At 42.5% G+C, this 19,790-nt stretch overlaps 1 long non-coding RNA gene across 1 annotated transcript in view; it reads left to right on the forward strand.

Moving 5' to 3' along the window:
- Nucleotides 1-19,023, forward strand: part of LOC118906070 — a 55,275-nt gene extending 36,252 nt beyond the window's left edge. The window contains exon 3 of the long non-coding RNA XR_005022408.1: nt 18,932-19,023. This is a non-coding gene — a long non-coding RNA (uncharacterized LOC118906070). The remainder of the gene's footprint in view (nt 1-18,931) is intronic.
- Nucleotides 19,024-19,790: the final 767 nt, after the last annotated feature.

A 19,790-nucleotide genomic window follows, 5' to 3' on the forward strand; every position in this document is an offset into this window, starting at 1 on the left:
CATGTCTCCAAGAAGAGGATAAACTCCCAAAGTTTATCCTCTTAGGCTCTTTTTAAAAAAAATCCCTGTAAAGACCTAGCACAGAGTTCTGCTCTTTGTAGATGCTCAGTGTGAACACTGAATGATAGATTGATTACTTATTTTAAAACATAGACCAATTTATTTATTTTTAAATAGTTTTCGGGGAAGAGTTTGGACTAGAAAAGTATTAAATTTTCATTAGAAGAATTTAGAAGCTACATTAAAAAAATAAAGAAAATAATAATAATTATTAATATACTGTCCAAAGATAACCACTATTAATATTTTATGGAAAATACTCATAATCCTTTTTCTAAGTGTAAAAACATGCCTTATTACATTTTTGGTAAAAGGAATCATATTGAACATATTTTTGTGTCACGTCTTTAAATTTAAAAATGCTATATCATGAACATACTCTAGTGCCAGTAAATATAGGTTTTCATCATTATTTTTAAACCATTTCATTGTATTCCATTGTATGACTGTCCTATGATTTATTTAGCAGGTCCTGCACTGGTGGAAACTTAGGTTTCCTAAGAAAAACCTAAGACTTTTTAAAAATAGAAATACAGCATATGTTCATAAAAGTTCACAAATCAAAACTGAGCTTGATAAAATTTTATAAAATGACCACACACATGAAACCCAGACTAAGAAACAGATCATTACCAAAATCTCAGAAGCCCTCTTCTGTCCTCTAGTTACTACACACCATGACCACCTTCTTCCCAGGAAGCTCTCAGCCAGTGACTAAGCATGGCATAGCTACTAGTGCCTGGACATTTCTGCCCAACATTGGCCCCTTCTGTGGGCTGGCCAAGATTTTGTCAGAGCTATACCTCAGTCTAAGGCTCTTCCTACTCAGTCCTTCTTCCTTTCCCCTCTCCTTTCCCAGGTGTCAGACCTGTATCACGGTCTAAAATTCTACCCTGACTACTCCTGCTCCTTTTCCCTTTTGTCCTTTAATAGATGTTACCAGCAATAAATCTCTTGCGTTTCTAACTCTGCCTTGATATCTGCTGCCCAGAGGACCCACCAACACAAATGGTACTGGAAGCGGACTGAAATGACAAGCTCAGTTTGAGGACTGGACCACATACCTCCCTCCTGTTGAGGAGGATCCCTTCCAAGTGGTATGTGGACATGGATAGTCTCAGCCGCAAGTGGTAGCCCAGTTACTAAAAATATCACCAGTAGTGACTTGACAGTGACATCCTAGTGCTGAATGCCCTGGCTGGTGGGATGATGCAAGCCTTTTTAAATGCCTGTGATCAGGCATAAGGATAATGGAATTGGCTGGGCATTTAAAAGTTGCATTGACAGCCTACAGAGGAATAATTGGAAATGGAGGGCAATTAACAAACAGTTATGGCTAAATACAAGAGCCAGAAGGTCTCTTTAGTAGCTTACAAAGTAGAAAAGTTAGCACAACACAGGAGTAAACTCAGGATCTGATAGCTAGGAGCCCCCCAAACAGTTGACTGCTCAGACATGGCAGGTCTGTTATTCCCTGGTTGAGAAAACCTGGGACCCTGAAACATGGGATGGGAACATCTCAGTGGATACCCTCAAATATAGTGCTTTGGCAGACTCCCCTGAACCCCCAGAATATACAGAGGTGGCCCACCCCTCGCTGTGTAGGACAACACTGCACAGGCCACTCCTCAAGGCAACAGATACCCCCTCAGGAGCTGTGCCACCTCCTCTTCTGGCTGCCAGATTGATAGTTATGGTTAAATCCCCACATAACTTGACTGGGACATACTGGACCTGATAAGAGCAATAGTGTTCCTCCCTCAGCTCACACCTATGGCACAGGGTGCATCCAGTATGACCAGCTAAAGGAGGAGGAAAAAGGCCAATCTTGTTACAGTCAGGTCAGCACAATTGTGGGTGCAAGCTTTGTCACTGGAACTGGCACAATGGGCACATGAATGGAGTGGCCCCGGTGGCAGAGACAGAAGCTACGTATGGGCCCAATGGCATGGACTCCCACATATCAAAGCTGGCCTTGCAATTACTGCCTTTGAATATGCAACCTGTCAGAGACCAATGCCCAGCCCCTTATATGGCTCTATTCCTTGAGGAGGCCCACCAGTAATAAGTAGAATAATTGGGCCCCTTGCATCCCGGAAGACAGAGATTCATTCTCACATAAATGGACATTTATTTGAATATGGATTTGCTTTTCCTAACCTCAGAGCTGCAGCCATTGCCACTATCCAGGTTTCCAGGGGCTTAAAGAGTATTTGGTCTACAGGCATAGAATCCCACACAACATAGGATATGACCAGGGGACCCTGTTCTCAACAAAGGAGGTGTGGGTGTAGGGCCAGGATCTTGGGATTCGCTGCAGCATCAGAAGATGCTGACCTGATAGAGTGATGGAATGACCTGCTGAAAGCATAGCTGAAATGCCATCTTAGAGGCAAGACTCTTAAGGATCGGGCACTGCTCCTGGATGCAGTATATGCACTGAATCAGAGCCCTCTATATGGTGCTGTGTCCCCAGTAGGAGGAAAATATGTGCCTAGGAACCAAGAAGTGGAAGCAGGAGTGACTCCACTCACCATCACCTCACTGGAGGATTTTGTGTTTCCCCTTACAGCAACTCTGGACTCTTCAGGGTTGGAGGGCCTAGTCAGGGAGTACACTCTTGCCATTGAACACAGTGAATGACAAACTATGGCTGCTGCCTGGTCACTTTGGATTCCTGTGTCTGAGGACCAACAGGCAGGAAGAAGAGCCACCATACTGGCAGTGGTCATTGTCCCTGATCAGCAAGTGGAGGCAGGGCTCCTGTTATACAATGGGAGAAAGGAGGACTATGTGTGGAACTCAAGAGACCCACATGGGTGCCTCTTAGCAATTTATCATCGAACTGCAACCTTGAGTGGACAAGTGCAGCAATCCCAGCCTGAGAAGGGTATGGTTAACTAAAGCTCAGATGCCACAGGATGGAGAAACATGAAGGAGCTGCTCCCTGAACCTGTGCAGAGAAGTAAATCTGTGTGGCACAAGGCATGAACCATGGCAACAGCGGATAGGTGTGCTGTTCAAATGTCCCTTCAAGAAAGAACTTAGTGATGAGCTGCAAGGGGAGCAGTTAACTGACAGTCTCAATTTGCAGCACCGTAGGGATATGCTGCAGTAATTGAGCTGAGGCCGAGCTTTTCCCTGGCAGTCTCCAGCCCACGACTGAGCATGGCAAGGGTCTGCCCAACATGCTCCTTTATGTAGGGGAACTTCTCTACCCAAACTCCAATCATAGGTTTCCCACAGGAGCAATCAGGCTCTTATACGTCCCGGCTCCCACCACCCAAGTTGACTGGTCTAAGGATGGGTACCTGACCCAAGCTAAGCCACTCATAGTCCTTCCCTTGGATTTTTTCTTTTTTTTTAAGTTATAACACAGGGTGACTTGCCTGGTGGCGCAGTGGTTAAGACTCCACCTGCCAGTGCAGGGGACAAGGGTTCGATCCCTGGTCCGGGAAGATCCTACATGCCACGGAGCAACAAAGCTCCTGTGCCACAACTACTGAGCCTGCACTCTAGAGCCCGCGAACCACAACTACTGAAGCCCGCGCGCCTAGAGCCTGTGCTCTGCAACAAGAGAAGCCACCGCAATGAGAAGCCTGTGCACCGCAACAAAGAGTAGCCCCCCCGCTCTCTGCAACTAGAGAAAGCCTGCACACAGCAACGAAGACCCAACGCAGCCAAAAATAAATAAATAAAATAAATAAATAAAAATAAAAATAAAATAAACTGTAACTCAGAAGAAGCTCTCTCCAGTGGACGAAGTTGCAAGAGGTAGTTTGGGGAGTTGTTGGTTTCTGGCCACGGGAGGAAGCCCATCTGCAGTGAGCAAGAATGAAATCAGCACACACACAAGCACAAAGACAAGAGACAGAGAGTGCCTGCAGCGTTCAAAGTTCTTGAGGTCCAGCTGTACCCAGCTCCCTGGGGTCTGACTGTTCTAACTTTTCTTTCTATTGGGTAAGATAGTCTAGTGTGCTTCCAATAAATAATTAATTGGAATCAGATGTTGATCACATGTGACCACATAAGTTCTAGCACACACTTAAAGTATCCTATGCTTATTTTATATTAATAGTTAACACTGATTGAGTTGAGGGTTTATTATATTCCAGACACTGGTCCAAGCACCTTACATATATGAATTCATTTAGTCCTCTCAGCAATAATATGAGTCCACCCAAATGCCCTCTCTCTATTGTTTTCCCCAAGGCTACTTTATTTTAAAATCAAAAATAAATAAGAGTTTCTACTACATGTCCTTTTAATAGAGGCTCCAAAGAGCCAACTTTGGAGATGTACAATCAATCTTCAGCATTTTAGTCTCTCACCCAGTGATGCCAGCTCTGATTTGGGGCTTCAGCAAGACAGGTTTGCAGGTACAGGTGTCCTTCAATGCCTCAGAAAGGCCCATTTTTAATAATAGAGAAAGTGGTATTACAAATAAGCAGAACAGGTAATTTCCTATGGATACACATTTTGGAATTTTAAATTGGGATTCCCGAGGTTTGACATGTATGAATACTTACATGGTCAGAACATGTAAATCAGGACAATCTTTGAAGTCCAAGAAGGATGCCACCAGCACCTATCAACAGAGACTTCTACAAGGCCAAATACCCCCTCAACTGAGGCCTGAAATCCAATTGACAGTGAGCCATTCCTTTATGTAAGGCATCCACATGATCTCTGCTGTCTTTTAAAATTAAATACTCTGTAGAGGTATGATTAGGTACCTAATCCCTTCCCTACCTCAAGGGTGTGAGGAGTAAGAAGGATGGAGAGAAAGGACGAATGGAGACAACTAGAGTAGTAAAAATTGGGGAAAGGCCTTACAACCCCACCACTTGACTGAAACTTCTGTTAGTACCAGGACCCTACCTTCAGATCCAAGCTGTCCAACAGAAATATAATGCACACCACACATTCAATTAACATTTTTCTAGTAGCCACATTAAAATTTTTTTCTACAACCAGGTGAAATTAATTTTAATAATGTATTTAAATCAACATATCAAAAATATTATTTCAACATGTAGTGAATTAAAATTATTAATGACCTATTTTATATTCATTTCTTTCATATAAGTCTTTGAAATCTAGTGTATATTACATGTACAACAAATATCAGTTTGAATGCTAACTGTATTTAGAGTTCACAAATTTTTTAATTGAAAAAGTAGTTTTATATATTATTGTTCAAAATATACTTAAAAATTTCCAGTAACTGAATCAGATGTTTTAAAATTTAAATTTAAACTAATTAAAATTAGGGACTTCCCTGGCGGTCCAGTGGTTAAGATGCTGTACTTGCACTGCAGGGGGTGCAGGGTCCATCCTTGGTCGGGGAACTAAGATCCCGCATGCCATGGAGTGCGGCCAAAAAATATAAAATAAATAAATAAATAAATAAATAAAAATTTAAATAAATTTTTAAATAAACTAATTAAAATTAAATAAAATTAAAAGTTCAGTTCCTTGGTCACGGTAGCCACATTTCAAGTGCTCAGTCGCCACATGTGGCTAATGGCTACTGTATTCAACAACACAGATAGAGAACATTCTATGAGTGCAGAAATGTTACGGGACTATGCAGCTCTAGACATAGCCTTTGGTGTACAGTAAACTTCACTCACTACTTGGTTGGCAGTGTCAGGGAAGTGGGTTACATCTATAAAACAGATTCCTTAACAGATTCCAGAAGCCTCGCCACGCCTCTCCATTGACTCCCAGACTGATTTCTCCAGGTCCCCTCTCCTATGCTGCCCCACCCTCCATCCACACCCAGCAGGCTAGTAAAGAGCAAGGGCTCTGGAGTCAGAGATCCAGTTTTCATCTCAGTTCATCACTTACCAGTTGACTTCCAACAGCTTAATTAACTTCTTTGAGACTTAGTTTTCACATTAATTAATTGACGATATTTTAAAGGATTGTTGAGTAAGTGAGGTAATGTGCACAAGACATTTAACACAATGTCTGCCACATAGAAAAGAATAAATGGTAGCTCTTAAACAAAAACCTCTGTATACGCTTTTGTATGTGTTTCCACAGCTTCCCGCCACCAGGAGTGGTTATTCCTGGGTATTCTTTTTTTTTTAATTATTATTTATTTATTTATTTATTTATTTTTTTGGTTGTGTTGGGTCTTCGTTTCTGTGCGAGGGCTTCCTCTAGTTGCGGCAAGCGGGGGCCACTCTTCGTCGCGGTGCGCAGCCCTCTCACTATCGTGGCCTCTCTTGTTGCGGAGCACAGGCTCCAGACGCGCAGGCTCAGTAGTTGTGGCTCACGGGCCCAGTTGCTCCGCGGCATGTGGGATCTTCCCAGACCAGGGCTCGAACCCATGTCCCCTGCATTAGCAGGCAGATTCTCAACCACTGCGCCACCAGGGAAGCCCATTCCTGGGTATTCTTAAGTGGGGCAGGAGTTAATGGGGGTGGGAGAGAGAGGTGGGGAAGAGCCCTGGCATCTGGGCACTGACATGTGTCCCAACTCAGCCTTGTGGCTAATTTACAAACAGTTTTTACTGCTACTGTTTTCTTCAGCTCTTCCTTCCCAGCTTATCAGTTCAGATGGCTTTTGCTCTGGAACTCCAAGTCCCACATGGCCCCCCTCATTCTGCTCTGAACTAGAACAAATGATTAACCACACAAAACAGCCATCAACACTCTTCCCAAGGACATCAATGACCTCTTTAAGCCCAAGCCCAGGGACACTTTCTCCTCAGCCTCTCTGCAGTGTGTGACACTGTTGCTTCTCTCTCATCATCCTGGTTATCTGCTAACATCCCTCAGACCATTCTTCCTCCTTTTTTTTTGTTTATAAATTTTTATTTTATTTATTTATTTATTTTTGGATGCATTGGGTCTTCGTTGCTGTGCGCAGGCTTTCTCTAGTTGTGGCAAGCGGAGGCTACTCTTCGCTGTGGTGTGCAGGCTTCTCATTGTGGTGGCTTCTCTTGTTGCAGAGCATGGGCCCTAGGCGCGCGGGCTCGGTAGTTGTGGCTCACGGACTCTAGAGCACAGGCTCAGTAGTTGTGGCACACGGGCTTAGTTGCTCCGCAGCATGTGTATCTTCCTGGACCAGGGATTGAACCTGTGTCCCCTGTATTGGCAGGCGGATTCTTAACCACTGCGCCACCAGGAAAGTCCCCTTCCACCTTCTTCTGCAAAGGCAACCCTAGGCCTGAACCTCCCCCAAGGCACGGTCTCGTTTGCGTACTCCTAGGCCTCAGCACAGTGCCCCTAAACTGATGACTCCTAAACCTGTACCTCAAGCTCCCACTTCAGCTTTGGGCCCAAACTCACTGCTCCCCACTGGCCTCTCCTCCTGCGTGACCTACCTCTGAATTCATCCTGTTCCCTTCAAACCAGGTTCCCAGGTTGCTCTGAGTTGGGTAAGGGAACACACACTGACCCCAAGCTCCCAAGTGCCACATACTGTGCTAGCACCTCATTTAATCTTCACAATGGCTCTGTGAGGAAGGAACTGTGATCTGCATTTTATAGCTGAAGAAGCCACGAGGAAGAGACCAAAATCTAGGTCTGTCTGGATCCAGACTCCATGTTCTTTCTAACGCATAGGACCACCTCCCATAATTCATTCAGTGGGTTGATGCTCTCAGCCAGGATGAATAATCTACCATCTACCCCTTAAAGGTTTGCAATTTTAGTGAGAGGAACAGAAGATACAGGTAAATATGGTGGTGTGGTAAGTGCTATGATAGGGCCCTATGGGAATGCACAGAAGGAGCACCTATCACAGCCTTTGGGGTTCAGGAGAAAGAACTGTTGGGCTAGAGATGGAGGTTTGAGTTTCATCAATGGTAACTTAAGCAATAGGAGTCTGAATCCTCCAAAGGGATATAAAGGGAGAGGAAGAGCAGGCTGAAGAAGGAACTCTGAGGCATACCCACATTTAGGAGCTGAGGAGAAGAAGTTACCTTAAGGGAGGCTGAGAAGAAGCCAAAAACATTGGAAACAGGAGGAAAACCAAACAGTGTGATCTTGCGGAAGAAAGGGAGGGAAGGAGTGGAGTTTAAGACGCTGAAAGTGTAACCAGTTTCAGCAATAGGGAAATTATGGGTGCTCTTACTGAGAGCAGTCTCAGCTGAGTTTGGGTGGCAAAAGCCAGTCTGGAGTGGGTTGAAGAGAGATTAGATGGTAAGCAAATGCGGGTGGTGAGCATAGACAACTATTTCAAGATGTCTAGTTGCAGTAAGTTCACTGTGAAGATTAAATGAGGTGATGAAAATAAAGCAGTTAGCACAGTCCATGGCACATAACAATAATTCAATAAATGTTGGCTGTTATTATTATATATTAAGGAATATATTTTAAGGAATAAGAGAGCCAGTAGTAGCTATAAGAAAATGCGAGTTTAGGGAGAATTTTTTAAAGACCTCTCTCTTTACTATATTGAAAAAAGCTTCAAAAACCACATCAAAGAACTACATGCAGTTGGTTCTAAAAAGCAACAACTCTCCGAGTCACCGTCCCCGACCCAGAGGCAACCACTTTGAACTACTTCTGTGTTGTGGTAACCTCCATATTGCTAATTAACCTCGTAATATGACTATTTCTTGATTCACCTTAGACATTATTAACTTCCTGATATGTTGAATGAGAATTTAATTCTCCTATACCTCTGTCATCCAAAGTGGTTGTATCACCATTCTCAGTTTCTCTGCTGGCCACCTTCACGACCTACTTATGCTCTATTTATCGTTCCATTAATCATAGATAGTGTCTCTTGGCTCCCTACATTTAAGATGAGGATGTCAGTAGCCTACTCTTCCCTCCACCTTTCAAGGGGAAAGGCTTGTTTTGTTTCATTTTTTTAAATAAAGGAGACTCTTGAGTAGGCTTGAGTGAAAGTGAGCAATTGAAGATAGATGACAAAACAGTTGTTGGTGTGAGACGATGAGTTCAGAGCCCAGTGTGGGACATCTCCTCCATAATGGCACCACCAATTTCCTAGCCAAGTCTTGAAACCTTCTAGAAAACATGGAACTCCTTTGCACACTGGATCCAATCAGCCATAAAATTCCATAGATTCCACTTCTTCAGTTACCATCTTTTTATTATTTTCTCTCCTGCACATGACTTTAGTTCAGACTTTCATTATTTCTTTTTTTAAAAAATAAATTTATTTATTTTATTTTTGGCTGTGTTGGGTCTTTGTTGCTGCACGCGGGCTTTCTCTAGTTGTGGCGAGCGGGGGCTACTCTTTGTTGCAGTGCGCGGGCTTCTCAATACGGTGGCTTCTTTTGTTGTGGAGCACGGGCTCTAGACGTGCGGGCTTCAGTAGCTGTGGCACGCGGGCTCAGTAGTTGTGGCTCGTGGGCTTTAGAGCGCAGGCTCAGTAGTTGTGATTGCAGGGGCTTAGCTGCTCCGCAGCATGTGGGATCTTCCCAGACCAGGGCTCGAACCCATGTCCCCTGCATTGGCAGGCAGATTCTTAACCACTGTGCCACCAGGGAAGCCCCGGGCTTTCATTATTTCTGACTTAGACGATAGACTTCTAACTGATCTTTCTCCTTACTTTTCCCTTGCAAGTCTATTTTACACTGATGCCGATTAATCTTAAAGCAGAGCCCTCATCATCTTACTCCCTTGTTTAGAATCCATAGTCTGGCTTTCAAGGTCTTCTACAATGTGATCCCAGCCCAGCATGAGTTAAGGGAATGTTCAGTCAGGAAGGAGAGGGGTGGAGGTCAGAGGCAAATGGAACATGTTCCCCAGGTAAAGCATAGTTTCTCAGGCCCCCCTATTCAACAGGAGCTTCAGGGCCCTTCTGGAAGAGGTAAAGGCTGGTTAACCACCCAGATGTGTCTTTTGCAAAGTCCAATAACCGTAACCATGTGCTCTGGTTCAGAAATTCTCTTAATATTTCCTTTGGAAATTCACAAAAGAATACAAACAGCCAATAAACATTTAAAAGTTCAACATCACTAGTTAGAATGTCAGCCATGAGAAAAGGTGTGTACCATTTTTTTTTTTTAAAGAGCTTATCCATTATTATCTAATAGCTGGACAGTTTAGCTGGCATCTGCTTTCCCCTCCTCTCTGGTCTGAATCCTTTGGGGAACTGGATAGGCCTGGCATGGGGCACTAACTGCAGAGAGCATGTGAGGCATGTACCTCTGTGTCACGGAAGCTGCGACACTGAGCGAGATTATTTTTAGAGGTGACCTTCTAGGTTCCAAGGAAAAGTAAACAGACATGCACATGATTTCCTCTGAGAGACTCGTGGTAAACAAATTGGCATGCACACACTCACTATTATCCCATGTTCTGACTCCAGGGCTCTTAAAGAGCAATTTCAGGTGAAAAGCTTTACTGAAAGCTGAAACCAACCAGGATGAAGAGAGGGGTAAACTGAGTGAAAGTTCACAGCTTCTAGCTACTGGGTCAGAGAACTGCAGGTGAAACAACTTATCTATTCCAAATTCTTGGAAAACATGTTGTTTTAAATGAAGTTTCAATAATGCCTCATGAAAATATTGCTAAAACTTATTATTTAATGTCTCACCTCTTATTTTGTATTATTCCATTTGTTTTACCTTTGTTGTTTTTCCTATGTAATGTGTTTATTATTTTTAAGTGAACATTATAGAAAATGCAGAAGGAAAAAGTCCCCATAATCCTGCTCCTTATTGTTTGTTATGTATCCTTCAGGTATTTTTATGTATATACTTATATATATATATATCAACAAAAGAAAAACATACTGTCATAAATTTCTTTGTCGTCTTATACTGGATCTAGGGCATCTTTTCACATTGGTATATATAGGTCTGCCTCATTCTATTGATGGACATTTAGGTCATTTCCAGTGTTTTGCTATTACAAACAATGCATAAGCAAGCATCTTTGAACAGATATCTTGAGCACTTGCATGAAAATTTCTGTTGGACAGCTTCTGGGAAGAATTTCTGGATCAAAACATTTACATATTTTTAAAGGTTTTTTTGTTTGTTTGTTTGTTTGTCTTGGCCGCACCACACTGCTTGTGGGATCTTAGATCCCCGACCAGGAATCAAACCCGGCCCTCGGCAGTGAAAGCACGGAGTCCTAACCACTGGACCACAGGGGATTCCCTAAAGTTTTAATTTGGTTATTGCCAAGCTGCTCTCCACCTGTTTCCTGGAAACATGCAAATAAATTAATTTCTCATGACGACTTAGTAGCAAACACAATGCCTGGCACATAGTAGCTGTTCGTTAATTGATGGTTAGATTAAAGCTTCATAAATATTACTTATTGTTCTGACTGTGACGCTAAAGTGCATTGCCCTGCCTGCCTCACTCTTAATTATCCCAGACAACTGAGGTATTTAAGTGTGGTAAAGTAGTAAACACAATACACATTAGTAGTAAATACAATAAAAAATAATAGTATTAATACATACCACAATACATAGCACTTCTGATTGTCTCCTCTGTGGCAAGATATTGTTGTCATCTGAAATCATAAAATTCTAGAGTAGACAGGAACCTAGACATCAAATAGTGTTTCTTTTTTTTATATGAAGAAGTGAAAGCCCAGAAAGGTAATGATTGTCCAAAGGTTTGAGAATTAATAGATCCTACTGAAAACACCTATTTCTCACTTTCCTTCCTTGACTTGAATGCACAGATCTATTATCATTTTATTTCACTTGACTATATCATACAAACAAGGCACATTATTGACTGGATATGTGTCCTCAAGTCTTAGTTCTGTCAATTTACCTGCCTAGAGCTTTCCTGCTTGCCCTTCTAATTTTCTACTTCAAGTTGGCCAAGGATTGAAAACAAGATAACCAAGCTTATTAGAACTATACAGCAGGGCTTCCCTGGTGGCGCAGTGGTTGAGAATCTGCCTGCCAATGCAGGGGACACGGGTTCAAGCCCTGGTCTGGGAAGATCCCACATGCCGCGGAACAACTGGGCCCGTGAGCCACAATTGCTGAGCCTGCGCGTCTGGAGCCTGTGCTCCGCAACAAGTGAGGCCGCGGTGGTGAGAGGCCCGAGCGCTGCGATGAAGAGTGGCCCCCGCTTGCCACAACTAGAGAAGGCCCTCGCACAGAAACGAAGACCCAACACAGCCATAAATAAATAAATAAATAAATAAAAGAACGTGAATTTCTTTAAAAAAAAAGAACTATACAGCAAGTGATGGGATCTGAGACTAAGATTTTCTTATGAGTGAAACACAAGAGTCTTAATACTTTTTTGTCAGCTATTTTGGCTACTCAGGACAGCTTGTGTGTGTGTGTGTGTTTATGTGTGTGTGTGCATATGTACTTCCTAAGCTTTAGCAGCTTAGGAACATGTTGCCATGTTCTGGATAGATGAGACTGTTATCTATATATAAATAAGTGTATATGCAGTTGACCTTTGAACGACACAGAAGTTAGGGGCATCAACTCTCCTTGTAGTCAAAAATCTGAGTATAACTTTACAGTCTGCCCTTGGTACCTGTGGTTCTGCATCTTCAGGTGCAACCAACCTCAGATTGTGTAGTACTGTAGTAGTATTTATTGAATATAATCAGCATATAAGTGGACATGCACAGTTCAAACCCCTGTTGTTCAAGGGTCAACCGTATATGAAATATTGCTAAGAGTAAAATCCTGGAAGGTATTCAGAACCATTTAGATTTAAAAATTTTCCCAATTCTAAGGAAACAAATAGTTGAAGCGTTTGTCTTCATGTGCTATCAACATTTGGCCAAGGTCTATTTAAAGGACAGTGAAATAAGAATCCTTTCTCCTTCCCTTTGCCGATATATAACGCCAACTTTGGTCTGATCATCAGTAATTTCAGGAATAGTTTCTGTGGCAGTCAGAATAATGGCTGCCCAAAGATGTCCACATCATAATTCCTGAAATCTGTGAATATGTGCCCTTACATGACAAAAGGGACTTTGCAGATATGATTAAATTAAGGATCTTGAGATGGGGAGATTAGCCTGGGTCATCCAGGTGGGCCCAATGTAATTACAAGCCTCCTTAAAAGTAAAAGAGGGAGGCAGGAGAGTCAGAGAAGGAGGTACGATGACAAGAGCAGGGGTCAGAGTGATACGACCCCTGTTTGTTTGAGGAAGAGACCATGAGCCAAAGAATGCAGGCAGCCTCTAGAAGCTGGAAAAGGCAAGGAAGCAGATTCTGCCTAAGAGTCTCCAGAAAGGAATGCAGCCCACTGCCAACACTTTGATCCTGGTCCAGGAGACCATTTTAGATTTCTCTCCAGAACTGTAAGATAGCAAATTTGTGTTATTTTAAGTCATTGAGTTCATGGTAATTTGTTATAACATCAACAGGAAGCTAACACAGTGTCTTACCATAAGCCAGTGTAAGTTTGAGTTTTGATTGAAGGACAATTGTTCTTTTGCATTTGAATCAAATATTTAAAGAATGTGAAAATGTTTAAAAGAAAAAAAGCTGAAAAAAGTAACCACATAATAATAGTAATAGTTAATATCAATTGAGCACTTACTATATACAAGACATTGGATTTACAAAATTTCATGGAAGGCTTACAATGAAAGGATGATGTAGGACTATGACAATAATCCGTTTATTAGATAAGAAAGCAAATATAAAGAAGGTGAAGAATTTAACTTTAATAAGCAAAGAGATTAGCTGAACTATCCTGTGGTAAGGTGCAGAATTCCATCCTCTCAAACCAAGCAGGGAAAATTTGAAGGTAGTTACTATAAAAATTAGGCAAAGGTAAAGCTTGTAAGATTCCTAAGGGATAGGTGATGCCTTAGGTTGTGAAAATAAATCCCACCTGAAATGCTTTGAGTTACTACTACATGGCAGGCAGCTCCCGGCTATTACAATGGGCTCAGCTTGTTAACTGGCAGACCAGGTGGAATCCCCAGAAGGTGCATCCTTTCCTCCCCCACCCTCCCTACCCCCATCTGGAACCTTTGACCCATAATCCTGAATTCATAACCCCAATCTTGTCTTTGACTGACAACCCTGAATACATGACATCAGATTAACAGTCCCAAAATAAATCTGTTCCCGTCCATTGGAGTGTCATTGGATAATGACTGCAATCCCAAATAATATACACGATGATATAGTTCTAATGACATCTTATATTTACAAGATGTAGTAACAAATTTTTAACTCACTGTGCTGTTTGTGTATGTGTTCTTTGTATTTAAGATATTTGAAATGTTTTAGAGAATCTCACAGGCTGGATAAAGATCTGACATTTTAAACGGATTTTTCATTGAAATACTTAGGATTTGACCAATTAGGGATATAGTGAATATTTAAACGCTTAAGTGAACTATAGGTTTGATTTTTATGCTGCATAGATGCCTAAGAGAATCTGATTTACTATATTTACAATAACACATTTGTTAAGTGCTTATTACTTACCAGGACTGTTTTAAGTGCATTGCATGGACTAACTCAGGTAAACCTCATAACAACTCTATATGAGTTTGGTATTATTGCTACTCCCACTTTCAAAGGGTAAAACAGAGGCACAAAGAGTTATGTGACTGAACCAAGATCAGGCAGCCGGTTAGTAGCAGAGCAATCTGGCTGGGAGTACATGCTCCTAACCAATGTCCCCTCAGTGCTCAGGAAGACTCTTACAGGGGTACTCTGATAAGTGCTCAGGACTTGGCAGAGAATGGCCCAAGATGATTTACAGAGTGTAAATCTGACTTGTTAGAAGCGTGAAGTACCTGGGACAATCAGATACAGCAATGTGTGCATTTGACATATTTAAGGGAATTTAATAAATGAGGTTTATAAACAGTGTCTAAATGTGCAAGAGAATGTGATTTGTTAGATTTGTATGCTTTTGTGACTTTAATATGTAATGCTTAAAAAAATTCTATCCCATTTATAAATGGGAAGTTTAATACATCAAATTAATATGCTCACTGGCATTAATCAAAGAACAAGTGAAAGTGTTTTAACATGAAATTGACAGATTTATAAATGAATTTGATTTGTGTTTAAATACTTAATAACGACTAGACTTAAATTTTACAAGCCTAATAAATATCATTTAAAACACAAGCAACTTTATGGGTTCCTTCCCGTGCACAAGAAGTCCGCTCTGACATTTAAAATCTCAACTGATCATTGGTACAGTTTTAGCCCTGTTTTACAGAGGGGGAAACGAAGGGGAAGAGAAATAACTTCCCAAGGTGACAGAACTGGGAAGTGATGGATGCTGCGTTCCAGCCCAGATGACACCAGACTGCCAAAGCCAGCACACTAACCACTCTCCTATACCACCTCCAGGTTCTAGAGATGCCATTTCTATAGAATACAGTGTCGGTTGTGAATACATAACCTGGAGGAATATACACCAGTACAACAACACTGGTCTTTCCTGGAATGGGAATTATGGAGGACTGTTATTTCTGTAACATTTCAGATTTGAGTAAAAGGAGTTCTCTACCCCTTCACCCCACTTTCCAACTAATTTCTTTATTGACAATTTAAAATTAATAGAATTCTGCACCTCTTTATATTTCACTTCTCTGCATTGTCAATCAGCATTTTTTAGTCATTTATTAATATTTACCTCATGAGCTTTTTTTTTTTTTTAAACACTCCTGCTTATGCTCAGATGGGTATCATTACTGGGTGAAACATTTTATGCCCTCATCCCTGTATGTCCCATAGAATGTCACTTCTTCAATTATGCTACTTTTGTATCTAGTATATGCTTTTATTAAGTGTATAACACTGAATTATAGTTTTTCTATTCAGCCATCTTCCCTATTAGAGTATCTGTGTTATATATGACTTTCCCCAGGGTCCAGCACAGAATTTGGTTGGTTAAACCACACATATTTTTCAGTTATGGCATCTGAAGTATGCTTTGCATAGGCAATCGTTATAGTTTTTCCTTTTCGTAAAAGGCTTACTTTCTTTCTGTCTTTGAACTCTTTGGTCTAGCATTGGGGTAAATGACACAATGCAGACTTAAGTAGAACTGGGACTTCCCTGGTGGCGCAGTGGTTGAGAATCCACCTGCCAATACAGGGGACACGGGCTTGATCCCTGGTCAGGGAAGATCCCACATGCCGTGGAGCAACTAAGCCCATGTGCCACAACTACTGAGCCTGCGCTCTAGAGCCCACGTGCCACAACTACGGAGCCCTCGTGCTGCAACTACTGAAGCCCGCGCACCTAGAGCCCGTGCTGCACAAGAGAAGCCATCGCAATGAGAAGCCCGCGAGCAGCAACGAAGACCCAATGCAGCCAAAAAAAAAAAGACTTAAGTAGAACTAAAAGTGGAGGAATTCAGTTAAGAAGTTATCACAAAACTGGAAAAAAGTTTCTGAAAACACGAATCATTTACAAGGAGGAGCTGAGAGTGGAGCTATGTAACATATTAACAACTGGGAGAGAGGGAGAATCCTCTCTTTGCTTCCCCTGAGATGCTCCATGTTCGGTTGCTCTCAGACTAGCTAGGCCGCCACATCTGGTATGTATTTCTAAGGGTCAGGTTTTCTACTTAAAAGAGAGAAGAAGGGCTTCCCTGGTGGTGCAGTGGTTGAGAATCTGCCTGCCAATGCAGGGGACACGGGTTCGAGCCCTGGTCTGGGAAGATCCCACATGCCACGGAGCAACTGGGCCCGTGAGCCACAGTTGCTGAGCCTGCGCGTCTGGAGCCTGTGCTCCGCAGCAAGAGAGGCCGCGATGGTGAGAGGCCCGCGCACCGCGATGAAGAGTGGTCCCCACTTGCCGCAACTAGAGAAAGCCCTCGCACAGAAACGAAGACTCAACACAGTCATAAATAAATAAATAAATAAATAAATAAATAAATAAAAAAGAATAGTCTTTTAAAAAAAAAAAAAAAGAGAGAAGAAAAAGCAGTTAACCCCTTAATCAATAGAATAGTTTTAGATAGTTGTGGGCCAGAAATACTTCGGTTACTTATCATGACCCCAGTACATTTGCATTTTATCCTGGATTGCATCTATGGTGGGAATCTCGGGGGCGGCCGGTAATGTTTTGGATGATGCAGCCCTGCAGACCACCTAACTCCCACAATAGTGCCCCTGTGCCCTCCAGCGTGGGTGCGAAGGTGGTGACGCTGGAGCTGGCCCCGGCCACTTCCTCCCCTCCAAGTCTGCGGCCAGGGCGGGAAAGTGAAAATGAAAACAGAATCTGCTCTGATTGCCCCCTCGCCGGCTGGCGACCCGCGCTGGTCACGCAGACTGTGTGAGAGGATGGGAAGAGCCGCGAGATCACGGGCTGGCGACCCTCTGAAGAGTTTGCCTTCTCCTCTGGGGAAAGGGCGGGGGATCTCCTTTCCCACCGCGTGCGGACTAGTGCAGCCCGACCGCCCCCTTGGAGGAGGCTCTAGCTGCCCCGCCCCGCCTCGCTTGGGTTCGCCCCATGAGTCTCCGCCCCCACGAGGCCCCGCCTTCCGTTTTGGTCCCTAAGGCCACGCCCCCTGGGGCCCCAAGCCCCTGAGGCTCCGCTAGGCCTGGCCAGCCTCGAAGAGGGAGTTTCCTTTTCCTCTCCTGCTCCACCTCCTCCTCTTTCTGGTCTCTCCGCCTTCTCCGCGCTGCCTTGGGTCGCCTGATGCAGAAGTTCTGGCAGAGACCGGGCCGAAGCGAAGCCAGGGTGCTTTCTTATTAGGGCCTTGGCCAGGCCTGGGGATCCGGCGGCGACGGCCGACAACCTTGGGGTTGAGTCTCCTTCCAGGCGCATCTCTGCAGTGAGAACCTTTTGGGGAGGGTAGATCCTGAAGATCCGTTTGGGAATTTCTTTCTCCTGGCTCACCAGCCCCATGTCCCCCAAGTGTAAGTGATAGGACGGGGAGTAGGTAGACTGTTGAAAGCTAAGGAATGCAGCCGAGTTACGAAGTGCCTGGCCAAAGAAAAATCAGGGAGCAGGGACATAGGAGCAGTAAAATTTGGGGCGGCCAATTCATTGTCAGTTAAAAAAATACAAATGGCTAGAATCACCATCAAAGTATCACTAATTTCAAACTGCCTTCTAATTAATTACAGTTCACAGGATGCCTGTTAATTACAGGAGACACCTGACCTAATGTTTGCAAACGAAGTGCAGATGGCAATATTTAGAGAAATGCAGGCATGAAGCAGGAAAATGGGGTGTTGGTGTTTTCAGAGTTCCCATCAGGTATCTGAAGGATAGTGGGGTATCTATCTGAAAGATAGATCCAACGAATATATATCAATGACATAATCAAGAATGACTTAGTCACTGCCTTCTGTAGTTCTCTGATAGCAGATTGTAGTCAGGGCAAGTTATTCATTGGCTGGTGTGAACCCTTGTGATTCACATGAAGTCAGATGGTTTAGCACATACAGTTGTTTGCCTATGTTCTCAGACACTGAAGAACGTTGCTTTCACACTTGTAAGGAGTTTAAAGGAAAAAAACAAAACAGTTACCTGCTTCAAGTGCTTAGCATTGTACTCAAACAGTTATAGACGCCATCCTTTAGCTTCTGTGAATTTTTGCCTAAGGAAATGTGTAGTTGTGAAACTTACTTCATGACTACCTATTCCTAGTGAAACTTTGTCCTTTAGAAATTACTTAGCAGTGGTTGGTTGCAGAGTGAAAGGTACACACAATTGTATATGCCTATCAATGCTGACAAGGACATACTGAAAATTCTAAGAGTTGTCAAACGAGATATAAGTTCAGGCTGTTTCTCCAGTGTTCCTTCTGCCTCTGACAAAGAATAAATGAATATGGTTAACAGTCAGAAGTGAGGAAGAAATCAGTTTATAGATGTCTATTTGAAAGACCCCAAATAGAAATTTAGAAATATGAAGGTTTTTAAAAATCCTACCTAGTAGTAAAAGGTGAATTGAGAACAGGCTGTATGCTGGACACTTGCTGTTCTTTATTTTACAGAACATTCACAACTGTGAGATCACCACTATCCGCATTTCACAGAGAGAAGAACCTAGGCTTTGAGAAGTTAAGGTAACCTGCCCACGGTCACATGGCTAGTAAGTGACGAGTTTAAGATTGAACTCAGGTCACCCATCTCTCCAAATTAAAAACCATGCAGAATGCATGTGTATACATTTATCTAAGTGCATCAAGATGTACAGTTTAAATGGGTGAATTTTATCTAAATCATACCCCAGTAAAGTTAATTTTTAAAAATCATGCAGGATGAATGTGATGTTTTTATGATAAAACTCATCCAAGAAAGAGCACTATGATGATTTCACACCTGACAGTTTCTGAGGAAAAAGGGATGGAGATGACACATGTATGTTATTAGCATACACACTGAAAGACTGGTGACACCACAGACTAGAATTGTTCATTCAGGTGACCTTCCCAAACTTAAGATACATATAGAAATATCAACCAGGATGCTACCATGTGTAAGAGACATGCAAGTCTCTTGTGGAAATCAACCAAGCAAATGCAAAATTGGAAAAGACATTTGAAGTATGTGATATCAAAATTGTCTAACAAAAATATGTCCCAAGTACTGGGCATTAAAAAGTTAGATACTTTTGCTAGTGGTATGCATTAAAGTCACATTTTCTGTGTGTAAGATAGTATGTACTATATTAAGCACTGCGATTATAAGCTGTACAGCAGAATTTATATGTTATTTTCAATTAAAATTTGTTTGAACAGTCTGTCAAAACATGCCAAGGCACCAGTTGTTAGTGCTTTTGTGTTTGAAGGCTGTGTTTGGCTGTTTATAGAGAATATATTGACTCCTTTGTCATTTTATGGTGTTCCATTT

The sequence above is a fragment of the Balaenoptera musculus genome, chromosome 13 (assembly GCF_009873245.2).
Source record: "Balaenoptera musculus isolate JJ_BM4_2016_0621 chromosome 13, mBalMus1.pri.v3, whole genome shotgun sequence".
NCBI lineage: Eukaryota > Metazoa > Chordata > Mammalia > Artiodactyla > Balaenopteridae > Balaenoptera > Balaenoptera musculus.